Raw genomic sequence first — 27,619 nt, 5'->3', positions numbered from 1 at the left:
CATTTATTTTCTGCAGTTACTTAGTCTTGAGGGATGGAAAAACTGTAATGCAGGTACTTTTTACCAGCAAGGAAGAAGGGTGGGAGGTAAGAGGGGGAAATGCCTATTGAATGAGCATGGATCTGTCTATTTTGGTTCCAAAATGCTGAGCAGCACTGAGTATATGGGCAGAACATCACAGCACCCAGCAGCGGAGGGGAGCAGCCTGTGTGGAGTGTGCAGGCTCAGGAGGCAGGTATGCACCTTCACAGCTCATTGGCAGTGTGCTGCAGGACTGGGATCCCACAAAGGCAGAGTTCCCTTCCTGGGAAGGTGCAAAGCCATTCATCACTTTCGTGAGAGCACAAAACACCCACAGACTTCCCTTAATACAATGAGCTGTGTGTTGGAAATGTGAATTCCCTGTGTGGGAAGTGGGGCAGTTGGACCATTATGGCCTCTCCTGAAGAGAACTGAAGACAAAACTCCAACAGGGCTCAAGTGGAAGTGTCTCACATGCTGTCACAAAAAGAAGCCAACGCTGCCCTCCCAATTCCTCTCGCCAGCCCAGTCCCTCTCTGGGCACCATTGCTTGTGGCTGAGCCCACTGACACCACCTCAGGGAACAAACACCCAGAGAAGGGAAGTTTTCCCTGTCAGTGCTGGGCCATCTGTTACCCCTGAGCCCGTGTGCACGGTGTGGTGACAAGGGCTCCGTGCTCTGGTGGTGCCACCTCATTTTTCTGAGGGCTGGGGACTGCTCCGCAGCACAGTCTGGGAGCTCTGGAGGGTTGCAGAAAATACGACATCAAACTCTGTTTTAAAGTCTCCAAGCCTGCCTGGGGTTCCTATATTTCATATTTCATATTTCCAATATGAAATTACTTTTGAACTTTGGGTTGCAATGTGAATGCAGCCTAGTAGTCACTGTGAAAGACAGCATGGCGTAAAAAACAATAATCCAACAAAATGGGTCAAATTCTCAGTCTAAGGAAACGGATAAATGTAGTGATTGTATTTTTCTCATGCTAACCAGCCCCACACAATCAACAACAAGTTATATACAAAAAGTTGTGAACCTTCATCACCTCTGAGCTCCTTCCATGCAATCCATCCATCCTTCCAAGGCAAGAACTCTGACAAAGAGATGAGGTGGATAATTTCTCAATTCTGTAAATCACAGAATCATCCTAAATTTGTTAATTTGCATTTGTGAAACAATACCCTGACTCTCCTTCCTTCTGAATTAGCCCCAGATTGTGTTCTGTCCCTGTTCCACTGAGCCTCTGGCACAGGGTGCCCAGAGAAGCTGTGGCTGCCCCCAGACCCTTGACAGTATCCAAGGGATGGATGGGACATGGAGCACCCTGGGACAGTGGAAAATGTCCCTGCCCATGGCAGAGGGTGGGATGGGATGATCTGTAAGGTCCCTTCTAACCCAGACAATTCTGGGATGCTCTGGAGGAGTTTTGCCTCTGTGTCTCATGATCCAGAAGAAACAACCCTTCAGACCCAGCCCTTTGTATTTGGGCTCCATCAGCCCAGCTGCAAGTACAGCCACGACCTGCACTCTTTGGACTCAGAGTGGTTTCCCCCAAACTGAAGACTCAGCAGCAGGAAAAGGGAGCTGTGGGGTTTGCAGGTCACCTCTCAATGCAGATGAGTTTATTGCAACCCCAGTGAAAAGCTCCTGTTGTGCAGCAGGCCATTTCCAAGTGCTAATCAAGGAGCCACTTTTGCCAAGCAGCACTCTGGCTCCCCAGGTTGTCATAAATACTTGAGCATCCTGCCAAATTTCGGCGTGAACAATAAAGCACTTTCTGTTGTCAGAGCACAAACCCCACTCTCAGCTACCGTGAGCTGCCCCTTAACTCCTGTTCCAGGCACCCCCAAAATCATTATCCTGGCAGGCAGGGCTGGGAGCAGCAGCAGCCAAGCCTGGCCAGGAGAGCCCCAGGCCTGACATTAATAAGGTGCTCTATGCCTGAAAGACCATAAAGGGAAAACCTTAACTAGGTGTTATAACAAGGGGATATGAAGTGTCACAAAGTGTGTAAATGTCAGAGCTCTCTATGAGGCCTCTCTGTTAAAAACCTGCCTCATCTCAGCTCCTCTGGGTAAAATATTTCCCTTCTGCTGCTGCTGTTTGTAAAATATTTTGATAAGAAGAATGAAAATGATAATTTCAGTGGCCTGTGTGCTGGCAGCTTTGTGGGGGTGGCGGTACACACCACAGCACTGAGATGGAACGGAGAGCACACAGCCTGATAACAAAAGCCAAACATGTATTGCCATTAAAGGCTGCTTACAGAGGGCTGCAAGCATTTCAGATACAACATAAACCCTGCCACCAGCATTTACACCCTCGCAGTTGGGGTGTTTGTGACCTGATGCCACCAGCATTTACACCCTCGCAGTTGGGGTGTTTGTGACCTGATGCCACCGGCATTTACACCCTCACAGTTGGGATGTTTGTGACCTGATGCTCTTGGTAAACCCGTAGGAAGTTTCCATGGTTAATGCCTGTAGGGCTGGGGGCTGCAAACTCAATCCTGCAAGTGCTGAGCCCCCACCCCAGCAGAGCTGATGGCTGCACCTACACTTCCTCAGGCAGCTGTGGGCGCAGAGAGCCCTGTGAGGCTGTGTGAGTCACAGGAGGAACACCTCTGCAGAGAAGGGTGGCTTTGGGGCCTTAGGTTGGGGGTTTTTTTTTGACAGATAATGTGTTGGAGAGGTAGCACTGCGAGATTAGAGAACCACACAAGAACCACAGCAATCACCTGAGCTGGAAGGAACCAGCAAGGCCAACCAAGGCCAAGCCCTGGCCCTGCCCAGACACCCCAACAACCCCACGCTGAGCATCCCTGGGAATGGATGCTCCTGGAGCTCTGGCAGCCCCTGGGGAGCCTGGGCAGTGCCAGCACCCTCTGGGGGAAGAAGCAGGGATTTGGGATGGGGTAATAAGGGTGATGTGATGGAAAATAGGCATGTAGAAGTTGATTCTACCATTCTCAATGCATGTGCAAAGAATTGAAAAGGTCACCATTACTCTCCTAGGGCCAAATATTCCACAGTAGTTTTTAGGGACTGCTTTAATGCCTAATTCCTGGTACAATCAGAAATCTTAGGTTCACAGAATGGTTTGAGTAGGAAATGATTGAGTTCTAAACCCCCTGTCCCAGGCAGGGACAGACCTCCCAGGCTGTTTTTCATTCTGCATGTGGCCAGGGCAGGTGCCAGCACACAGGGGCCACCTCTGGGGTTCTGCTGGCATGTCCCATGGGCTCCCACAGCGCTGTCCCCACTGCCCCAGCAGCCAGGGAGGCTCTTTTCATGTCCTGTATTAATGAGGAGAGCTGAAGGGCTGTGCAGAGCACCTTCCCCAGCCTCACACCTCCATGCCAGCCTGTGATGAACCGGGGCTGTGCTTGAGCCTAAAGACCAGCAAATTAACAGTTAATTAGGAGATGATAAATAGCAGAGTCACGCTGTCCCTGTGGTTTAGGCTGTGTTCAGCTGCTGCCCCTCTCCCATATCTTGACAGAGCAAGTGTTTATGTGCACCAGCAAGTGCCTGGCCTTCGTCAGGGCCAGGGCTCCCCCTGACACAGCAGCTTTATCAGCATTTATCCCCCAGATAAAGAGAGGGGACAAAGCTTTCAGGAAGGTGGGCCTGGGGTGGGAGGGAAGGGTGTGTTTCCCAGTCCATCCCTGGGTAGAGCCTGGCTCACTCCCATGGAGGCACTCCTGGGCCAGGAGTCTCCTATCACCAGGAATTATAGCTCATCTGACCACTCGAGACAAAGTCTTGGCTCTGAAGGGGGTGTCAGAATAAACCAAGGGGACTGCAATTCATACAATGACAGTTTCCTCAATTCCTGCAGAATTCACTGGAAGAAATCCTCCATTCCAGTGGAGCTTCACTCCATCCACCTTGGGCAAAGAAGAAACTCTGTAAAGCTGGAGCCCAGCATCCTCTTTCATGTCCTGGCCCTGCTGGTGGCTGCAGAGCACCAGAGGAAGCTGCCAGGAAAGGCACAGGTGCCCAGAGCAGCCCCTGCATCCCTGGCAGTGCCCAAAGCCAGGCTGGACAGGGCTGGCAGCAGCCTGGGACAGTGGGAGGTGTTTCTGTCATGGCAGGGAGTAGGACAAGGTGAGGTTTAAGCCACAAACCATTCCATGATTCTGTGATAAAATCAAACTAAAATAATAAAATAGCTAAATTCTGTTAAACCTGCGCAGGATTGGAAGAGGTGGATATTGGCAGGACCCTCCCAGGCCCACAGACCCCGATAACTGAGCTGTCTGCAGGGTGCAGGTGAGGGTGTTGGTGTCTCCAGGAGCACTCAGCCCTCCTTCCTCTGCTTCAGAGCTCCTGTACGTGATAAGGCTGGAATAACTCTTTGAACAACACAGCTGGTTTGGACAGGACCGAGATGTGATTCCAAAATGTTGAAGGTAATAAGGTTTTTTTCCTTGTGAAAAATTAAGATTTTTTTCCTTATGAAGAGGAAGCTGCAGAGTAAAGTCATAGAATAACTTAGGTTGGAGAAGACCTTTGAGATAATGAAGCATGACTTCCCTAGACAAACATCACATCATTAAATATTTCCCTTTACTTTCTCTTTTGATTTTGTCACATTTTTTTCCCTAGGTGGTGATTTTTTTGCCTCTGCTGGGTATGGGGTCTCCAGCAGTTGATATGGGCTATATAGCCCATTCCAGAAATTACTAGATTTGGCAAAACCCCACGAGAATAGATCCAAAACACTACTCTTAATTTGAAGAGGCTGTATATTCATGAATCAGGATCTAAAGGTACCCTGGTTAATAAATACATAAATCAACAAAATCCCTTGAGAGCCTTAAAGGTGATTAAACCCACCCTCAGATTAAATTAAATTCACTGTAGCTTTTATGCATTTCTTGAAGTGACTCGAATAGGTTGTTTTCCCTTGGAGGTAAATAGAACAACTGTGTGACATTCATACAAGAACATTGCTTCAGTCAATAAAGGTATATTCAATCCAATCCAGAAACTGAGATTTAAACAATGTTACAGCTGGGCTTTAAACCAGCAAGCAGAAAAAGGTGCAGCGAGGCAGTGATACCGCCTCCCTCCCTAGTCCCAGTTTATAAAACTCTAAAGGAGAAGCAATTTCCAAGTTTTACTCTGGGAGCCTCTGTGCCTTTGCATCTCAAACACTCGGCTCCAAAATCCATGCAATTGTTTATTGTACTCAACTCTCACGCTTGGAGACCTGAAACAAGATGGAAGCTTGTTTTGGAAGTTGTTTAACAGTTATCAGTCTCTGAGGTGAATGATCATCTGCAAATGCTAATATTCACTCTAATTAATGGCAGGGAGTGGACGTGGAATATCAGTTACCCCCTTCCCATCCATCCTCACCTCCTGAGCAACAGCACAGAGGAACTGGGCCAACTCGAATGAATGCCTCTGGACTTGTAGGCTGCTTTTACTATCAGAAATGTAAGATTTAAGAACTTGAAATAAAATCCAGGCTACTGAAAGAGTCAGTAGGAATTCCTTCTCTAAGAAGCAAATGGACCTTGGACCAAAGATCTTAAGAACTGCCCAAGGAATTCTCAGTTTTCGTCTCTTGCCTGCTCCACAGCATCCTGTACTGCTTTTCCTCAGCTTTTATTATTCCCTACAGAGCATATTAGTGAATCCTTCTTCATTTTTTCAAATAAGAAGTTGAGTTCTTAGTATTAACAGGCAGAAAGTAAAATGTTTAATCTGACTGTAAGTAATTATTTAATAATATTTCTATATCCCTGGGCATGTCCATAATTTGAAGCAACAGGTTTAAACTTATATATTATCTGTCCTGAATGTTCCACACCCCTCCTCTGATTGCTCTCTGAGATTTTCCCAAACTGCTCTGAAGAGGATGTGATCAAGGTGTGAGCTCCCAGCAGCAATCCCAACCTGCTGTTATTTCATTAATTGTGTGTTCTCGTAGGATTAACGCAGTTCTGCAGCGCAGCACCCGAGTGTGTGTGGGAACAACCAGAGGTTGCATTTAACCGTGTAATTTGGGCTCCCTGACGAAGTAAAGGAAACAATAATGGTAGTCTTAATTGCAGAAATTACCAGCTACTCGGGGTCTGACATGTGCTTATAATGACCAGGCGCTGGGAACGCCAGCCCCAACGCCGCTTGGCAGACACTGGAACTGGTAATCGCCTCTCTGGAGCCCATTGCTGGCAGTCTGTTAGGAAACAGGTTTGGCTAATTCCAAGCAGAAGGGCTGGGCAGCTTTAGGACACGGCCCCAGCCGCAGTCAGGAATGGGGACTATTCACATTTCCCTGCAAGCAAACACAAACCCTGTAAGGACACCATCGAGCACCACAAGCCAATGTTGTTCCATGGCTGATGCTTTCAATAGAGGGTGCTTACCTGCAAGGGTTAATGCCCTGCACATTATCACCTGCCCTGAGCCACTGCCCTGCCCCAGCCTGTGCTGGCTCATGGGGCTCCTGTCCTGTCACAGCCCCAAAGAGCTCTGGTGAATTATGCTGAGAACCTGCTCCTGTTCAACTGGATGTCTCCTCCCCAGCAGGAAAGGACCTGCCTTCAGTGGAAAAAAAGCTTTCAAAGGCTGATATTTATTTAGGGCTGATATTTATTTATTGTAGGGCTGATATTGAACAGCTGAGTATCAGTGGGTATTCCAGGTGAATTTTCTTGTGCGCAGGACGGTTTGCTTGCCTTGTTTCTTTGCTTTCTGTCTCCCTAACAGCTTGGCCAGTACTTCTCTTTCTTACTCTTTAAAAGGATTTCAACAGAATTTGCAACTATCTTATATATTATTTGATTTGTATAGATAGCTGTGGTCCATCCCAACCAAAATATCGGTCGGGTCCTGCACTATTTGTGACCTAAACAAAGCCACAGCAGAACGTGGTAGCTTTGAGGAAATGTGCAATTGCTGGTATCACTTTTCCTCATCTAGTCTCTAAAAGAGCTCTGATTTTCCTGTGCTGATCTAGATTTAGAAATAAAAATTATTAATAATATATATTTATAATCATATTTCTGTCCAGTCTACTATACATCACTCAGTACAACTAACTTTCCCTAACATATAGGGGAAAATGAACATTAAAAGCATGCCCAGAAGGGAGCCAGAGGAAAATATGGATTTTCAGTTCTAAATTTAGGATAGGAATGAATGGTGCAATATAATGTGCGTATAAAAGAAAAAAAAGTAAAAAAAGGCTCAACACAATTAAATAAAGTAAAATTTATTTGTTTGGAGTTTTTAATAGACTGAATATCTACCTAATCACAAGAGGAGGACATTTAAAGATGTTTTAAAGGCCAGTAAAGACAGGCATACATTATATAAATCCATTTAACAGAGAAATAACTTTTAGGAAAAGTAAAAGGCAATGATAAAGAACAAAACAAGCAGCCCTGCTCCTTCAAGCTTTCTGCTCCACGAACAAACATGAGAGTTTTCAAAACTCCCAAAAGTGTTGCATGTTTGAAGAAAGATGAGGCATGAGAAAATGAAAGATAATAGTGAAAATCCAAATATGTCCTTCCCTGAACTTCACCCTTTTGGGAAATGACAGTGATTCAGAGTGATTCTGGAGAGCTGCTGCTGGAATCTGAACATCAGGTTCTCAGCAGCAAAGAAGAAGTTTTTAGCTAAAAATACTTTCCATGCAGGGAAAAAAAAGCAACTCCTGACTTACTTTGTAATCTGGTGACATATTTCAGATGATGTTTATTTCTTGCCCAACAGATTCATAACCAGTGTCTCTTCTGAAGAAGCAATGATGTTTTTGTGACCAACCCATGAGGATGTCTCACCCACTGGAAATGCACTGAAATACAAAGGTGTCACAAGAAAGACTTGCAACTAATGATTTGTACTTTAAGACACTCTTTTAGGTTTGGTGCTTTTTTGGTACACGTATTGCATACCAACATGGTGTAATCACAACCAGGTTTCACACATATATGTTTCACAAGTTCTCCACTTTTTTAGTGTTTTTTATTGAAATGCTTTTAAGAACGAGGACTGCTTTTAGCCGCATTCCTGACTGTGAGATAAATAAGATCTGCAGAGCAGAAGTTTGCCACAAACAGAAGGGTTGAGAATTTGCTGTGAAAGGTCAGAGAGAGCTCAAATCCCAAAGCATGAGAAGTCATTCCCCTTCCTCATTCCAGGCAGGAGCCAAAGCCCACCCGGTGCCCGAGGTGCAGGCAGTGAGCTTGGTGTGCTGGAGCCCTGCTGCTGTCACAGCAGCCTCACTGAGAAGGGCACTGCATAAATAAATACATGAGCAAATTCCTCGTTTCCCTTCAAAGCACCCAACTCCAAATGATCTGCCATGAAAAAAATCAAAAAACAAGCCAGCAGCTCTAGAAATTATCTGCAAATATCATTGAGAAATTCAACACAGCGCAGCTCTAGCATTGATCTCACCAACTTCTAGGAATTCAAACATTTTTCTGCATACAAATTTCACAAAGACTCAAAAAACCTCAAACTTTCAGAGCATGGAGATTTGTTTTGTTTTATTCCTCTACATGAGATTCAAGGCTAAACATTGCTATAGGTCAGAGATTCTCTGGCCAGAACTACAGGCTCATGAGCTGGACCACAAACTGGTGCTCTGAAACAGGACCTAACATTTAATCTGCTCCTTTCCACAAATAGTATGAATTCAGAATAGAGCACTTTACTGCACAACATGGGGCTGCTATGGAGTAACACCTCACTTCAGCATAATTCCACAGCACAGCCTTTGTGTTTAGTCTCTGTATTAAGGACAAGTTCCAATCCTGATGCCCAGCTGACAAGCCAAGCCTAACTCAGGCAGCTTAAACTAGAAATACAGTTTGTAAGCATCAGTGAATGATAACTATTGAATACAGAGTGAAATCTCCTCTTTTGATGGTGCACACATCACACATGTCTAAACCAGGAAATGTGTCCAGCATTAATCACAGTCACTGAGCACCTCCTGCTGAAGAGCTCATTGCTATGGAATTTCTGCATTTGGATCACAGAATTGCTGAGGCTGCCTGTCACCTCTGGAGACCCTCCAGCCCAAATCCTCGGGCAGATTGCTCATGGATGTGTCCAGGTTTTGATTTCCTCCAAGACTGGGCCCCCATGGCCCCTCTGGGCAACCTGTTCCAGTGTCTGACCACCCTCTCTGTAAATCTCCACCTCTGTCTCTTATCCTGAAACTGCAGGCTCTGGCTCCCTCTTTTATTCTCATTTTCCCTGCAGGTATTTGCACACACTGCTAAGTTTACCTTGAGCCTTCCCATCTCAAGACCTACAATGTAGAAGCTGAATTGTCCTGTTTGTTTAATAATAACAGATTTATTATTGAACATAGACTGGGTGTGGGTGCCATGCCCACCTCAGAGCTTCCTAAAGCTTTCATTGACTCTGGAGTGAGAGGCCACGTCCCAAGGGTGACACTTGCTCTGCAGGTCTGCCCTTCACTGCCCCCTGACACCAGTATTTCTACCATGAAGCAATACCCTAGAACACAGGTAATAGTACTTAGGCAACAGTTGATGGAATCACACATGTATAACCTCCAAAAACTTTCAGGGAGGTGTCTGGATCTTGTCAATAAGCTCCATTTGCTCTCATTAGAAAATAAATTACAGAGCAGCATCAGTCACCAGTAGAAAAGCCACGTGCTGCCAAGTGACTTCAAAGGCAGCCCCATGTGTGCTGCTCTCTTTGATTTACAATGGCACCAATTACTTCAGCTCAACACCAGTGCTTCAAATCCATGACTAAATCCTAAAATAATGAAGCAAAACATTTTTGATGGGATTATTTTCCTTGCCTTCTGATTTATGATCCATAAGGCTTCCAATATTTAGGCAATCTAGCATGCATTGGGCCCACAGTTTGTTTTGAAGTAAGAGATGATTCACAGAATTATTTGCCTGTAGAGTCTGGATCATTAGGCAAAAGTGAAATATTAGGAAAATGATCATAAATTTCAAGTGTTAACCACACTGCCACCCTACATATCAGAGCAAGGCTTTGTTTTATGCCTCTACATGAGATTCAAGGCTAAACATTGTTTTGTGTCAGGGATTCTCTGGTCAGAATAACAAGACAATAAACTGGAACCCAAAACTGGTACTGGAACAGGCACCAATTTTAAATGGTGACAGCCCATTTCCCACAGCCACAAGACGACTGCCAGGCTGAACTCCAATTGAACAGCCAGCACCAGTATCAAAAGCTCAGATAAATTCTGCACAGAGTTAAGGTTAAAATACCTCCCTTTGATCAAACACATCCAAACTGCACAACTTTTACATACGTATATATAATGTATTAAAGCAAAACTTAAAATTCATCTCCTTAGGAACATTATCCTTGAAAGCAGCCATGGATAATGCTGGTGTGAGATGAGAAAAAAAGTTCATGGATTACATTCTTCACCTTTTTATTATACACAGAATTCTAGTATCTGTAATGTTTTAAAGTACTTATGTACACTATAGTCTAATATGATTTATTTGGTTATTGCAATAACATTTTAGTGCCATTTTATCTGAGAGTTCATGGAATGTTTTAAAATCCAAGCCTAATGGAAGCCAATCAATCATCACATTTTCAAAGAACAAATTATTTAAGTTTTTGTACTACACGGAGCTAATCACTGCACAGAGATATCCGATTGTTTTGACTGATGTCATTCATTTCTCTTTAGGCTGACCTGATTGATAGTCTAAGTGCTGAAGTTAACCAGACAAATGGATATGTACTTCTGGGCTATTTCCAGCCCAGCTGCCTTTTTAGCACTGAAAACTTCATATGCCTGATAGCAACTTGCAGCTGCTCCTGCTCAGGCGATTGAAATTAAAGCTGGAACGGAACGTGACAGCCAACACTTTTTCCTCTTACATCAAGGATTTTGTCCATGATGCCTCCAAGCAATCAGCAGTAATAAATGAGCTGTATTAAATCTACATCTATATTTGAGTATGTGGTGGCCTGCTTTCCAAGTTCCCACTTTCACAACTTCAAACACTTATTAATAGCACTGCTGAGACACACAAGTGTTATTGCATCCAACTCTTCCTCTCCTCTCTGAACTGGGATCCAATGCTGTGTCACATTTAGGCTGTTGCTTTTGATAACTAGAAAAGTCCTTCATGTGCCAAAAACTGGCTGCACTCCATCAGGGGAGCTGCCTAACTGAAATCTGCAGGATGATTATCTGATTTAGACGAGGAAAATTTGGCTTATCACATGCAAAATCAGTAATAGCAACACAAGCTTCTCCAAATTTTGTGACATCTAGTTCCAGCCCAAAGAACTGACTAGGTTCTTTTACTTGAATGCATCACATTACTGTTTTATTGGCTGACATCTACTATAAAGAAATTGAGGAAAACTTTGTGTGAGGAATTAAAGGAAAAGCTTGCATAGCCGTGATTTTTCATTTATGTGGTCACTGACTCAAATATATCATTGGTTCTAAGGAGCCCCATTCAAAGGCATTAAAGCACAGATATATTTGACATTTATGCTATAGAAGACATTAGCAAGTTATAAACGTTTTGATTGTTTTATGTGGGATGAAATGCACTTTCAGAATGGACATTTTTGCTGTACACCCAGGAAACTGAAAATTCAGATATTCCCTTCATGTGCTGAAATATCTTTCTAAGCATTGCTGTCAGAGCTCAGAGCTCTCCAATTGCCTCCAGGAACCCTGTTTACAGTACAGGAATTACTGATACCGTATAATGTGGCTTTTGCAAATGGAATTTTGACCGTGGGACACCTGACAGAAGTACTCATATAAGGTTCAAACACTAATTATGTTATTCTAGTAAAAAAATCTGCCCTGTCAGCTGCCACTTAAAGGTCACTGTTGCTGTGGAAGAAAAGAAACAGCAAAGCAAAAGGCAAGTACTGAGAATTACAGGAAACAATGGCAGGCATTAGTCCCAGTAAAAATAGCACAGATATGAGAAACAATGGCTCAGCACTTAATTTTACCAAAATCCAGAATGAAAAAAATACATCCTTCCATAAATTAGCCTGTCATGAATTAGACAATATTTTGGTAGAAACTACCTCCATTGGAAGAAAGCACTTCCAATTTCTGTGTGTCCAAGCCAAATGTTGTTCTCAGAAACCACAGAAACATCAGGAATATTATAAATCAAGGCAACATGAAGAGGTTATCTTCAAAATATGTGTGTTGAAAGGCTAAACATATTTGCAAGGGTAAAATCCTGCTCCTTTTCAAAGTCATTAGATAACTCACTGCTAAGCCCAGGGTTCTGAACTCCAAAGAGCTAAATAAAAAGTAAACAGAAAATAAATATTTTCACAACCATTTTTGGAACCAAAACCATTGTGATGTGCTTTTCTTAACTGTCACTTTGCTAAGTACAAAATTTCAAATTATTACAAAACATATCTTTGGAAGTAGCAGATAGGTATTGGATAGCTATTGACATGGCAAATTAATTCAGCTCAAACTTGGCTTCATTCCATGAATATTCAGTTGACATTGAACATGCTGAAGGCTCTTCACTGTCATGTCATCATTTGGCAAACTGGAATACACTGGACTAAGATTCACATTTTGTCTAGAATTTCAAAGAGAATCACATGTTCTCATTTAAGAAGCAGAAAATGGTGGAAAACTCTACACTCAGGCAGTGTATGTGTATGTATATATATAATATTAATGTATTTTTATACACACACACACACACACACACACACACACACATACAGTATAGCTGGCTGCAGCATTTGCCAAAGAGCTGGACCGATTAGACAGAAATTTTTATTAAGGTAGATCAAAATGATTAGATTTGAAGTGCTCAGTGAGCTTTTCCTTGATAAAGTACAGTTAGTAGTGATATTCTGGAATTTCATAGCAAAAATATTACATCAAATGTCTGGAATTTGAAACAGCAGCTGTGTAAAATATGTCAGAGTTTTGCTTAGTACAGGGAATGAGAATTTTAAAAGCCATAAAAGCAGGAACTTCCAAAACCATGCAGTACAGAAACTCTCAACTTGCTGTACAATTAAAGGGCTCTGTTCACAACTGGAATATATTTAAACTCAAAAAAAAAATGCTGTTTCTTGTGGAACTGAACTTGGGACAGGACAGTCAAGGCCTGGCAGGAGCTACTTTTTGTACTCCAGGAGAGATTGGGGTCTTCTCTCTTCCACAGCCTTGTTCTGGGCCCAGGCTCTGTCATCCTCATCCTGCCCACAGCACTTATTTATTTGTGGCAAATGTAATTCTGCCACAGGAAGGAATTGCTTTTGTTTTACTCTGCTTTTCCCCATGAACCTCAATTTTATAAAAGGCTCAAGGGGCTCAGATAGCTGTCCTTTGCAACTTCTCTGAACAAAAATCATCGTGCAATGGTTGTGGCAAATGGTAAAACTTTCCTGGGAAGTATGGAGTACTATAACAGAATGATGGCAACTTGGTGCTGATGGTAACAGGCTTTGCCTTAGTTAAATTCATGATTGCTGTATTTTTTTTTCCTCCACCTACAAAAGTAACCAAGAAGTGTCCCATCCATCACAGCTGGTGACCGAATCCTGCCCTTGCCAGAGGTGAAGCTCCCTGCAGGTCCCTGTGCAGTGCCTGGGGTGAGGATGCAGCTCCAGGCCCCATCCCCAGCGCCCCGGAGTGCTCAGTTCTGCTGGCACAGCCAGGGAATCCTGCCCAAACTCACTCTTAAACCCCAACTCCTCCCTTGATTGCTTATCAGTAAACAAATGGCCTGGATTACTGCCGAGATAAGCTCTGGATCGCTATCTCAGGCAGATTTTATCAGATCAGCTGAGTGCTGTTTACACAGTAGGCCCCAGGAAGCCCTTGGAAAGTTTGCAGAGTTTTGTGCCGTTTGCCACAACGCAGGGCATCAAAGTCTGCACCTCCAGATGCTGACACTGCTGTGATTTAACACCTTCGAGATTTCACCTCAAGAGTTTAAAATAATTCAGGTAAATGAATGTAGCCAGGTCCACCTTTAGTATCATCTTCAGCCTGGGCTGGGGTAAGGGAAGAGAGCAGCTCACAGCCAGGCCTGTAGGAAATGCAGCAATTGATACGCTGCTACCAGGGCACTAATGTAAATCTTTTAGCAAAGGGGAAATGTGCCCCAGTGTTTACTGTGGTGATAAAAGCTCCTGATCCATCCTGAACCTGCTCAGCTCCCCAGGAGCCCTGCCAGGAAAGCGGCACTGAGTGCTCGGAGAAGCCCGGGCTGGCCAGCAGGCCTGAGCAGTGTGAATGGAGCCTTCAGCTCTGAGACTGATATTTCCTAATGTTTATTTACAGTGATGGGCATTGCTGAGTATAGGTATCGTATTATTCCTAATGGGAATGAGGAATAACACAAAAGAACTTAAGCAATTGTTGAGTTTACTCTAGCAGAATCTAATCCAATTTCCATTTTACAATTCAGTTTTGTAACACCGAAGCAGATATATTGCTTTAAAAAAGAACTATATCCAGGTTTCTTTATATTTTAAACGGCATCAAAATTATAAAATAGAAAGATTTAATTTTCTGAAATTTTCCTTAAAATGTTATAGTAGATATTCCTGGTTGAAATATTCTTCTATGAAAAGCATGTAACTTTGATCAGTTATGGTTGAGAGGAGTAGTGTTTAAATAAAATGCCTGAAACAAAATCTCTTGAGTCAATGGAAAGACTTGCCCCAGCTCCCCGGGCATTTGATCAAACTTTCATTCAGAAAACATTTTTCTCCACCAACATACTTAAGCTGTTAAAATTAAAATGCAATTTAAGCAATTACATAAATAAGAGTGACAAATGTTTCTTTCCCTAAGTGCAAGCAGGTGTAAAGCACAATCGAAGTTATTCTCTGAGAGCTGCAGAGTGTCAGTGGTGCTGAAAGAGCCCGAGACAAAAGGGAGGAAACTTCAGGAGCCTCAAACAGAACTAACCCAGTCTACAACTCATTGTACAAGCAGATCCACAGCAGGCTCCCTTTGAACAGTGCCCACTGCTCCACGAGCCGCTGTCAGCACAAGCAGGCAGGAATGCCCTGAGTACAGCAGCCAGGAGGATGGAACAGAGATGTTCAAAGTTCTGCAACACTTATCACCTGAGTGAGTCTTTATATTCCAAATATCTATTCCAAAAGAAATCAGAGCCCCTCTACCAACTGGTTCCCCTTAAAGCTGGGAGTTTGCTACCTGCCATCACTCTCAGGTACTAATTTCACTGGACCACACTGATGCTTTGCACTAAATTCTGATTCAAATAGATAAGAAAACTGCAGGAAAAAAATGAAGCCTTTTTTAAATTACAGGTTCCAACATATCCAAAGCTCAACCCTTAACTGCTCAGATCTCTGCCTTTGCTGCTAACACACTGTAGAACTTGAGGTGAGCAGAAAACTTTCTTAGTTCTTTATAACACTTTCAAAAAAAAAAAAATTAAATACTAAACCCTCAGCACCAGCAGTTCAGCATCTAATGTAAAATACCTGCACTTACTGAATTTAGGGAATCCCTTACTTGATAATGAATTCTCTGTGGCTGATCTCCATCTGTGGGATTTTTCTTCTCTTAGTATTGAATGCTCAATATTTACTCACTCTATCAATACAAAACCCACCAGACATTAATTTTAAAGGCTTTATTCAGTAATTACAAAGGTTTTGTTTGATTAACCGGAAAGTGAAATCTCAGCTAATATAAATGATAAAAAAGATGCTAATTACAGCTAAGAAACAGATCAGAGTTTTGTTGTGATGTCCATTTCTGTGGTTTCTAATGATTTCTCTTTGAAACAGCTCCTGTATTTTCACTGCCAGGATGTTACTCTGTACAGAGAGATACAGTTATTAGTCACTTCTTCAAATCCATTTGTATATAATTTTCATTTCATTTTCTCCTAATTAGTGATGAAAAAAAGCATAACTCAAGAAGAAAAAGTCACTTAAAAATTAGTATTGAGTAACAAAAATAAGAACTTAATTTTTATCTGCCTCTTATACATTTATATTCCATTAATGTTATTACTACATTTTAATATATTTTAAAAATTTTTCTCACATTTATTTTCCTTGAGATTCTTCTAAGTATGCACACCTCACTATGAAAAATCACTGCAAAGTCCTACTCTAAAATTGCCCTGTATTTTCTACTTGATGTACTGGCAAGTCTGTGTTTTCTCAAGAGCCTACAGGCAAGTGAGACACACAAGATCCTGATGGAAAGCACAGCACAAGGAGAACTTCAGCACACTAATTTTGTTATGAGAAAAGCAATATTTGAATGTTTTCTTATTCAAAGGGCGTTTTAGACCATCTCTGGTAACAGTTGAAAGGTAAGAGAATTGTGTGTAGCTCATTTATTACTGTTTCAGAAATACTTTTGAACAACCAATGTGGCAATTATTTTTATTGATCTTAAGAAAAATTGGGATTTGGTGGCTTCTTCTTCGCATGTACAACTGTGTAAAAATTAAAAATACCCCAATGCAGCTTTGTGGGAAATAGGTTGGTCCATGGTCATTCCCAGCCCATGCCCATGGTCATTCCCAGCCCATGTCAGTGGTGATTCCCAGGCCATGCCTGTGGTCATTCCCAGCCCATAGCCATGGTCATTCCCAGCCCATTGCCATGGTCATTCCCAGCCCATACCCGTGGTCATTCCCAGCCCATGTCAGTGGTCATTCCCAGCCCATACCCGTGGTCATTCCCAGCCCATAGCCATGGTCATTCCCAGCCCGTGGCCATTCCCAGCCCATGCCCGTGGTCATTCCCAGCCCATAGCCATGGTCATTCCCAGCCCATGCCCGTGGTCATTCCCAGCTGAGGTCAGTGGTCATTCCCAGCCCATGCCCGTGGTCATTCCCAGCCCATAGCCATGGTCATTCCCAGCCCATGCCTGTGGTCATTCCCAGCCCATACCCGTGGTCATTCCCAGCCCATGCCTGTGGTCATTCCCAGCCCATACCCGTGGTCATTCCCAGCCCATAGCCATGGTCATTCCCAGCCCATGCCCGTGGTCATTCCCAGCCCATAGCCAGGGTCATTCCCAGCCCATGCCCGTGGTCATTCCCAGCCCAGGGTTATTCCCAGCCCATAGCCAGGGTCATTCCCAGCCCATGGTCATTCCCAGCCCATTGCCATGGTCATTCCCAGCCCATAGCCATGGTCATTCCCAGCCCATACCCGTGGTCATTCCCAGCCCATGCCCGTGGTCATTCCTAGCCCATAGCCATGGTCATTCCCAGCCCATGGTCATTCCCAGCCCATGCCTGTGGCCATTCCCAGCCCATGCCTGTGGTCATTCCCAGCTCATAGCCATGGTCATTCCCAGCCCATGCCCGTGGTCATTCCCAGCTCATAGCCAGGGTCATTCCCAGCCCAGAGCCATGGTCATTCCCAGCCCATACCCGTGGTCATTCCCAGCCCATGGTCACTCCCAGCCCATGTCAGTGGTCATTCCCAGCCCATAGCCATGGTCATTCCCAGCCCATGGTCATTCCCAGCCCATGCCCGTGGTCATTCCCAGCCCATAGCCATGGTCATTCCCAGCCCATGTCCGTGGTCATTCCCAGCCCATAGCCAGGGTCATTCCCAGCCCATAGCCATGGTCATTCCCAGCCCATGGTCATTCCCAGCCCATGTCAGTGGTCATTCCCAGCCCATGGTCATTCCCAGCCCATGCCCGTGGTCATTCCCAGCCCATAGCCATGGTCATTCCCAGCCCATGTCAGTGGTCATTCCCAGCCCATGGTCATTCCCAGCCCATGGTCATTCCCAGCCCATAGCCATGGTCATTCCCAGCCCATGGTCATTCCCAGCCCATGTCAGTGGTCATTCCCAGCCCATGGTCATTCCCAGCCCATAGCCATGGTCATTCCCAGCCCATGGTCATTCCCAGCCCATACCCGTGGTCACTCCCAGCCCATGTCAGTGGTCATTCCCAGGCCATGCCTGCGGTCATTCCCGCTGCTGCAGCCCACGGGCACTGCAGGCCGCTAGATGGCAATGCATTGTGCGAAAGGAATAATTCGGATTTTACACACCGAGCAGGAACAGAGCGAGTTTTCCCTCGGCAGTGCCGCAGGCACCTCCAGAGAAGGAATTATGAAAACTGCTCCGCAACACGGCAAGTATTTATTGTAATTTGGGAATTGAATAAATTACTTAAGTGCAAGTATCCAGGGAAAAGGTGCAGTAAAACACAGCAGAATCTGCTAGTGATTTGGCAGCTTTTGTCTTCATGAAGTAGTTTAAAATAAATCATTCTTTGATTTCTGTGCAATTCTGTTATTATTATTGGACGCCCTGGTATCATCTGCAAACCACAAGAATAGGGCTTAAGTAGTGAAGCACATGTTTCACATTTATCAAAATTCCTAATTTTAATTTTTTAAAAATAATTTCAGTCTGCACTGAACAACCAAATAATTTGAATTCATTTTTGAGAGGCATGACTAATAAAATGCTCATACTGTGTTATACAATTAGTCCTTAGAAGTTTTCTATTTTACAGTTGCAGTCAGGTTTTATCTAATTTTGTTTTTATTACTGCTGAACATTTCCTTGCATTACAGCTACACATGTAGATATATCAAAAAGAACATGTTTCAAACTATACCCACAATTCAAAAATCATTCAGGGGAATAAAACAGCATGTCACATTCACATTTCCCTACAGGAGATGTTTTTAGAATCTGCTGTATTTGAAATACCTTTTCTTACTTATAATATTTTTTCAGGTAGTGGCAGGAACCTCTTTCTGGGGGATTTCTTCAATACATCTAAGAAGTTGCAGAATATTTCTTAATCTCTAAAAATATTGGTAACAATAATCTACATTCTTCAAGTGTCAATTATTACAAGAAATACTTCCCATTTCTATGTTGCTTTGCAGCAGAAGCTACCCCTGCAAAACTGAGACAAGTCTGTTCATTTCTATGAAGAGCAAATGGCCATAAGTGGGCTGCAGAGAGTGGCAGAATAAACCTCTCAGGACTTAAAATCCAGTACAATTTTTGGAGCAAAAGGGACTCTCATTACCATTATGCTCTCATTATCCATTCTCCCTTAAAAGATATGGAAATATTTCTTTGTTGCTTCTCTTTTTTTCTTTTTTTTTTTCCTGTTTTCCAGGGGGTGTGTCATAAATGGTAATAAAATATTACTCTAGGTAACTACTTTGGGATCCATTTTCCATGAATTAACACTTTTCTTCACAATTAGCCTAAAGGACTGATTTTTGTACCAGGTAGTTCCAGCTCCAGTTACTAAGAATTTTTGCTTTCAAAAATTAATTGGTAGATATTCCAAGTGCTGACTTGGGATTTGCACAACATTCATCCCAAGATTAATGGAAAGCACATGGTGAAAACTCTACAAATCACCTGGAAAATGTATCCTGAGAAGCAAGTGAATACCTGCTGAGGGACAGGATCTCTTTGCATCCACGTGGGGAAATCCACTGGTATTAAGGGCACTGTTAATCCTGAGGAAGGATAATAAAATCTGCTTCATCTTCCATCAGGAGTGAGAACTTTGAGAACTTTCACAGCAATTTCTCATTCTCTGAATTTGTTCCCAACATATCATTAGAAGTCTGCAGAAACATTCAGAGCTGGATAAGCCTTCCCAGTGTATTCAAACCGTACTGGATGCAGTGTGAGAAGCGGTTTGGCCTTTTAAGAAAACCATCAGTTCAAAGTATTTTCAGCATAATCCAGGACACTAAATCACCAGTGAAATAGAAACATTTACTGACAGCTTGAGTACAAATGTTTTATTGTGAAGAGCAGTGAATGTAATGACCAGAGCTGTAGCCTCCTGGTCTGGCTAAACAAGGTGGTGGCGTTGGTGGGTACATGTGATTAAAATGTCATTGCCAGGGCCAAGCTGGCAGCTAGAAAGGAAACAGGAAGAGTCCCCACCAGGCCTAGGAAAGCTTTGGAAGGGCTTTAACAACCCCTGTCCATATGGGGTTGACTGACATAGACTTATTTACCCTTAAAAGGGCAAAAAAATCCATCAGAGTCAATAATGCTGCTCTGAAGCTCAGTCCCTGTGTAGGCCATTCACTGAGGCTTGGACTCAGTGATGCTTGTGGGTCCCTTCCAGCTCAGGATATTCTGGGACTCTGAAAGTTGAATGAGATGTAAGACTATCGCAGGCTGCTCCCAAATCCACGAGCCATCTCAAAACTGGCTGAACAACCCAACCTTAGCAGCAAAGCTTTTCAGGCCCCCACAAACCAACTTTTGTTGGCTTTAATCCAGTCCAGACCAGCTCTAATTTCCCTGGTGTCCATTGTGGTGTCAGTGCAGCAGAACTCACCCAGGGACCCTCCTGGTGGGGACCTTCCCTCCAGACCTTGTGTTCCTGCAGTGACACTACTCCTGGCACCCAGAGTGGGGCAGAGCACTGTAATTACCTTATATACATAATATATAGATGTGAATAATAATCCAACTCTACATTCTCTGGCTGCACCTGTGGAGCATGTCCAAATCTGAGTTATTGTCCTGTTGAACAAATTGCGAATATTTCCATTAGTTAGTGTTTAGTCTAAAGAAAATTAGAAAACCAATTCTAATTAAATGCCTATACTTTTGCTTTGCCATACTCCTTTCATGCTGCAAGCTTCTGCTTGCTCATCACTACTCTTCTACAATAATCTCATTAATGCTTGGCCTCACTGCAGTACTTCTTACCAGGAAAAAAGACCCAAAGCCAAACCACTGTCACATCCCAAACCTTGCAGAATTGTTTCACTACTCCGTAGCTTGGTGGCATGGACAGCAGACTGCAGAAACATGATAAAATAATTTCATATATTAATAATTATATATAGCATTGTAACTTCTGTATAGGACGTTCATATATATAACACATCACACCAGCATGTTTGCACTACCCCTCTTCAATATTGTTAAACTGTATCTCATTTTACTGCCATTAAGCAATGAGCAAGTCTGCCCTGCTGTAAAATACTTCATTACCCAATTTTCCAGGAACCAGAGTTGAGGAAAAGTGCAGGAGGGCAGGGCATGTTTTGTTGGATCACCCATGTGTGCTGTGTGCCGAGGGAGGTGCCATGATGGGTTCAGCTTTCTGTTGAAAAAGTCAATTAGCAAGCACTGAGGTATGCAGGACCTGTCAGCTCTTACAGTAGGGCTGCCTCGGGGCAGCCTTCTCCTGCATTCTTCCCTCCCAGTCAGAATTTCTTTTTAATCCACATAGTTGGAGCACTGAAGCAAACCTATTTCTTCCTTAATTGATTCTAAGGTATATTGTTAAAAAAAACCCCAAACCAATACCTTTAAGAGTCCTTTAAATCTTGGGTTAAATGGTGTTTAAGCCAATAAACATTATTTTATTTAGGCAATGTGTTAAGCAAAGCATGTGTTCCAGGTTTTAATGAATGGGAGACTGCAAACCAAATCAGCCCAGTGAAAATGGACAAAGATGGAAAACCCATTAAAAATGCTGTTTTCTCTCCCAGCTCAAGACTTGTTTCTTAAATTTTTTTATCAGCTACAAAGTGTGACCAGTTATTAGTTTATTTGTCTGAGTAAAAGGGCATTAATAGTTAAAAAGGAAATGTACTGCAAGATAAAACATCTTAGATTTTTCAATATTCCTTACATGTGATATTAGTGTTAGAACACCAAAAATAATGGCTCAATTTCCAGATAGTGGTGGCATCTGGCTCTGCTTAATGCGGGAGATCACCAGCTTTTTAGTAAGAAATAAAATTCAGAGGCATCTCTTTAGTATGCCATTGAAACCACCTGCCTAAGCACCTTCTATCAGATAACTGTAATTAAAAGGGTGGTTTTAGACTAATGACTCTCTTTGGATAGGTTGGGCCTGCCTACACATATTCCCCAAAAGATAGTCTTGGTTTGGTGGAAGGTGACCCCACCCATGGCAGGGGTTGAAACTAGCTGATCTTTAAGATCCCTTCACACCCAAGCCACCTTGTGAGTCGCTGATTCTGTGACGTTTTTGAAGAATTTAGTCAGGTCCATTACCTGAAGATCCATTCTGAACCACAACAACACCCGTGCTTCTGTCTGCAAGGACAGACCTGCAACCCCTGAGAGGCGAAATTTAAGAATTAGAAGGCAAACTCTTCCTGAAGTTCATTTGAGGGAAAACAAAAATGAGGAAAATCCAAACAAAAAGGAGTGGATTCCACCATTTTGGAGTGCAAAGATGTGTGCCTGGTGTAAGGCTCATTTGCATAGCCAAAAGCTGGCCATGCAAAAGCCATTGTACTTCTACTGATTCACGATTACACCACCATTTATTAACTGAAATGACTTAGGAAAAACACAAGTATGACAATTCCATATTAAAACAAACATCTGGAGCAATCACCACTGGATCTCTGTTGCTGTCTGTGGCAACTTTCTTCTCGTACCCATTCTTCTACCTGCCCCAAGGGCCTGTGCCCACCTCCCCTGCTTGAGTACGTCACCCACGCTCTCTGTGTGCTGCAGGTGCCAGGGGGAGTTTTCACTTAGTCTTCTTTCAGCACTTCTCTTTGGGCCTTTTTTCCAACCTGGAAACTTGCACATGCTTTAGTCTAGACATGAATACGCTGTCTGTTTTTGCTCCTCAGACAGCATCTTTTCACAGTAACTCCTCTCTTCATAGCTCAAAGTAGAACCTTGATATTTACCACTGGGGAAATGGAGGGAAGAACAGCCCCACCGTGGCGGTCCCAAGGCTCTGCTTCCCAAATGCTGGAGTGGATGGCGCCACTGAGGGATGCCACGGCAGGAGCAGGAGCCACAGGGCTGCAGCACAGCCCCAGGACTGCCCCTGGCCATCGCTCCCTGAACAGCACCCAGGAAGCTGCAGTGTGCCCCTGAGTGCCCCTGTGTCCTGCTGGGAGCTGAAATCAGGAGCCTGAGGCAAACTCGGTGTCTTGGTGCCACCTCCACGCCCTGCCCACGCCCCCACCTTGGTGCCGGGGTGCCACAGACAAGGCCACCTCACTGCTGCCCTTCTCCTCACTGTGCTGGCTCCCCACTGAGACACAGCAGCTGCCAGCCAAGGTTTTGGTGCTGCTGAGAGAAGTTAAAAGCTGTTACTAATGATGCTCAATTATTTTTCCTCTGCCTGGTTTCTAGGATGTCAGGGTGAGTACATTCCATCCCAAATGTAGCGTCTCCGAAGGGCTGCTGAATTCCTCCCTCAAGCCTTGCTCTGTTCATCACTCAGCACCCAGCCTGTGCCTCAGCCCCGGCCACATTGCTACTCACGGCTCATGAGCGCTAATACAGATTTTGTTTGAAAAGCCACACGTTGGCAAACCACAGTTATTTGCAAGCCTGGCCCAGGGCTAGTGTCAGACATCAACACACAGGCAGCACAGATATTTTATTTAATTAAGTCATGCCATCTGGGCCCACAATGAAGGCACTCATATACTTCGCCTTTGCTTTCGGACTGCATAGTGCTCTGATCCCCCAAAATTGTTCTGAAAGTTAAATCTCTGTGGAATTTAAAGAACACTTTCAGCTGTTACTTGCATTAGACTAAATTTCTGCTGCAGCATACCCGGGGATTTTTCCTATCCTAATAAAGCCAGTCAGATTTATGTGCCTCAGTTTCATCTGAACGCTGCGTCCACTGTGCAGGAAATTACTAATGAGCAGCTAAAAGGCCTGTGCTATATATAGCAGGTGTGTGCACCACCACAGAGCCACCAGCCTCCTCTGCCAAGGGTTGTTTGCTATGAAAAGCAAAGGTAGAGCCAAGCAGGCAGGCCCTGGGCACGGGGACCTGCTCCTCATACGGGCTGTGCAGAGCTGCAGGGTTACTGCCCATGGCCACACATCCGTCTGGAAAAACTCTCCCCTCTTCCAAATCAGGGCTTTCCTAACGAACCCACAATGAACAAGCCAAAAACAAATCGGTGACAAATATGAACTCAGGTCTTCAGAAAGGAGAGAAGCTTAAAGGAATTTCGTGACTTGGTTTTGGGGCTCAAAGAAATTGCAGAAGCATGGAAGCACAGAATGGGTTGGAAGGGACCAAGCTCATCTTGTTCCACTCCCCACCATGGGCAGGGACACCTCCCACTGTCCTGGGCTGCTCCAGGCCCCAGTGTTCAACCTGGCCTTGGGTGCAGCCACAGCTGCTCTGGGCAACTGTGCCAGGGCCTGCCCACCCTCACAGGGAAGAATTTCCCCCTAATACCTAATCCAAACCTTTTCTCCTTCAGTGCAAAGCCATTCACCCTTGTCCTATCACTATGTGTCCTTCTAAAAAGTCCCTTTCCAGCCTTCTTGCAAACTCAGCTCAAGAAGGAATCCAAATTCAGGAAAAAAAATTCTGTACACCTCAGCACCAGCTTTGGGCCATGGTCTGAAGCCAAACATGGCACACAGCCACGCCATTAACCTCTGCCATGTTAAATGCCATGGGCAAACTGTCACTGTTGCTCTAAAAAACTGTAGGTACCTTCGCGGTTTGAGAACAGGGTTAAAACCCCAGAAAGCAGAGAAAAAATGCATGGAAAAAAGGCAGAAACTGAGCACGTGCAGACTGTTCAAGTTATTCTTAATTGCCCTTTATCCAGATTATGGCATTTCCACCTTGTTTATGGGAAATTTACTGGTCCTTCTCGTGGGTAACACCACACCACCATACTTACCCAGACTCATGGCACACGGTTACAGTGGGACTCATAAATGTTTAAAATTAATTAAACTGTTTCAATAACCTGACTGAAATATTTCAGTAAAGTTTAATAACTTTAGCTGAGATCCAGGGCTGAGCCAGATGTAATTGAGTCACTGTGCACCCCCTGATAAGTGCTACATTTACTCTTTTCTTGATAGAGGGAAGATTTTATCATGTAAATCAACTTAAATAGAAACTGAAGTGTTTTGCTGAACTGAGGCCCAAGCCCATGGAAGGAGTAATTTTTGGAATGGAAGAGTAATTTTTGCTCACTGTATTAAGCAGCATAAGATATTATTTAGCACACCTATACTATTCAGCTTTTCAGAGTTCTAAAAGGACATGTTCACCAAATTTTTGTGAGGTCAGAATATAGAGAACAAAGCTACAACCAAAGTGCCATTATGCTACTCACTAACTGCTGCATCTCTGGGAAGCTCCTCCAGCCTTTGCACTTCCCAGTTACAATTTACATCTGATCACATTAAACAATTGATTCTAGCACATGTATTTCTGCACCAACCTCCCCTCCATCTCCATGCTGTTAAAAACAAAAATCAACCCGTATATCCTGGGAAATGGCATCACTGAACATTTTCAAGGGAAAGAGTATTTTTACATCCCCATTTTCCAAGTGTCTGTATTTAGCAATGCTGGGCAGAAAGTCAAACATTTCCTTTTTGCTTCAGCAGATGCGAGCTGCTGAAACTTCTCACGCTCTTGCTACCATCTCACATTAAGAGAGCAAGAGTAAGTGCTCCTAAGTACTGCAAAAATATCTACACTGGAGACAGGAACAGCAGATGGATGCTCCAGTCAAGCACTACTTAGTGCCATCAGCATAAGCACTCAGGAATCGAGGACACCTGCAAATTAATTTCTTTAGCATCAGGCATACTCTGAGCTACCATGAGCTGCCTATTATTCTATTATTACGGCTCTTGCTATTTAAAACAGTTTTAATGGATCCAAAAGAAGTGTAACAGCAGAGGTCACTATGAAGTATTTCACTGATGTATTTGATGCTGTTTTTCTGTGCTTCCAAAAATACAACCGAACCGTTTTAACATAGCTGGTTTATGTAGTAATGAACTTAGAAATATCAAGCAGTAATGAAGATGCTGTACAGAACAGCAAAACATGCTGGGGAAATTAAAGAATTGGAATGTGCTTCAGTGTGTCAGCTGATAAATCCAACAGAAAGGCCAGCATTGTTGTTAGTAATTGGTGAAAGAAAATAATAGAATTGTTTGACACTAAGCATTCCAAAAGCATTCAAAATAACGCAATTCTAGAATGACATCTAAATATTTCAGAAAATGTTTGAGAGTATATGACTATTCTTACAAAGCATAGAAATAATTTAGGTTTGTTTAGGACTGAAAAATTGACTTTTGATTTATCTAGTCAAATTTAACCTAGAAGGATTAGCCAGTGAGTTCCATATAGAAGTCAAGTACGGTTTTTAAAAAGAAAAAAAAAATTGACTACTAAGTCAGCACAAAGTTGGGGGGGGGGAAACTGAAGCTGGGAGTACTAGGAAATAGTGTATTTGAGTAAATAGGAGCTCTCCACATTTACACATGACCTGACTGGGAATTAAACCAAAGCAGTCCCTCTCTTGCATGTATCACACAGAACTCATCAGTGTGACAGATAAAGCAAATATTGCAAAGGGGATTTTTTGGATGGGCAAGGCAATTTACAGCTTTGTCTCCCAAGCTGGAGAAACTTTTGAAGGACCGAACACAAGGAACAAGTTTTGTGATAGTGAGGCAGAAGGGGTTCAAATCTCCCAAATTTCCCAGTTTAAAAGTGGTTCTGGAGAGCTGCAGTGCACCTTGGAGGAGCCGAGGGTCCCTTCCCAGAGCTCCCCGGCCGCGGTGGAGCTGCTCAGTGGAAGGCTCCCGTCATGCACACACAAGATGAAGCAGACAAGCGGCAATGGCCAGAAACCAGGAGCAGAATTTTGGCAACGCTGTAGGAAAACATTTTGAGAAAGGACAACTGGATAGTGAACAGACAGAGAGGGAAAGGACCATTACGGCACGGGAGTGTCCTTGGTGACACTGGACAACATCGGGAAGGAAATCCTGCTGAGGGAGTGGGTCGGCGCTGGGGTACCGCACATCTCCCATAGGGGTTTCTAAAGCACAACTGTGCTTTAGAAAGTGCAGGATGGTGTACAGAGCATTTGATTTGTGCAGCACAGGATGCAAAGATTACCAGGATTTTGTACAACTTACAAAAAAATTTGAAAGCGGGAGGAATATGGACGTGAGAATGGCAATTTCTACACTAAAATTCTGGTAAGTTGTGTTAGTCATCTGAAACAGGATGTGTAAGCATGGAGAAACTGCAGAGAAGGATCAGAGAAAACTGAGCTGAAAATCAGACTGCACATGGGCACAGCCTGAAGCCCACTCTGTTTGACTTAACCATGTCGAATTCAGTGGGATTTTAAAATCTATATTGGTTGCTTTGCTGATTTGGATTAATATGTTTTACAAAAGCAACAGCTTCACAATGACAGAGGTTCAGTCCTGTTCTCTCTCTTAGATCTTTTAAGACACCTGGGACTGTGTTCCTTGGACAGTGCCATGATATTTACACACATTCAGAACTTTCCCTCATTCTTGGGTTTTATCTGTTTCAGTAGGAGTACACATCTAAGGAATAAATTTAGATATGAGTTTGGAACATTAAGTCCAATCCACAAGTCACAAGATTTCAACCAAACAGAAAAACCAATAAATTTCTCACTGCTTAGAAGCCCTTGCTAAGGATACTTCAATTCCATAGCCCTTGTTAAACAGTGCCAGAATGTGTAGCTTCTACATTTACTGCTCAGAGGGCAATTTCTAGGCTTTATCTTACAGAAACAAAGGAACAATGAAA

The sequence above is a fragment of the Melospiza georgiana genome, chromosome 11 (assembly GCF_028018845.1).
Source record: "Melospiza georgiana isolate bMelGeo1 chromosome 11, bMelGeo1.pri, whole genome shotgun sequence".
Lineage (NCBI taxonomy): Eukaryota > Metazoa > Chordata > Aves > Passeriformes > Passerellidae > Melospiza > Melospiza georgiana.
This window is presented reverse-complemented; position numbering follows the sequence as displayed.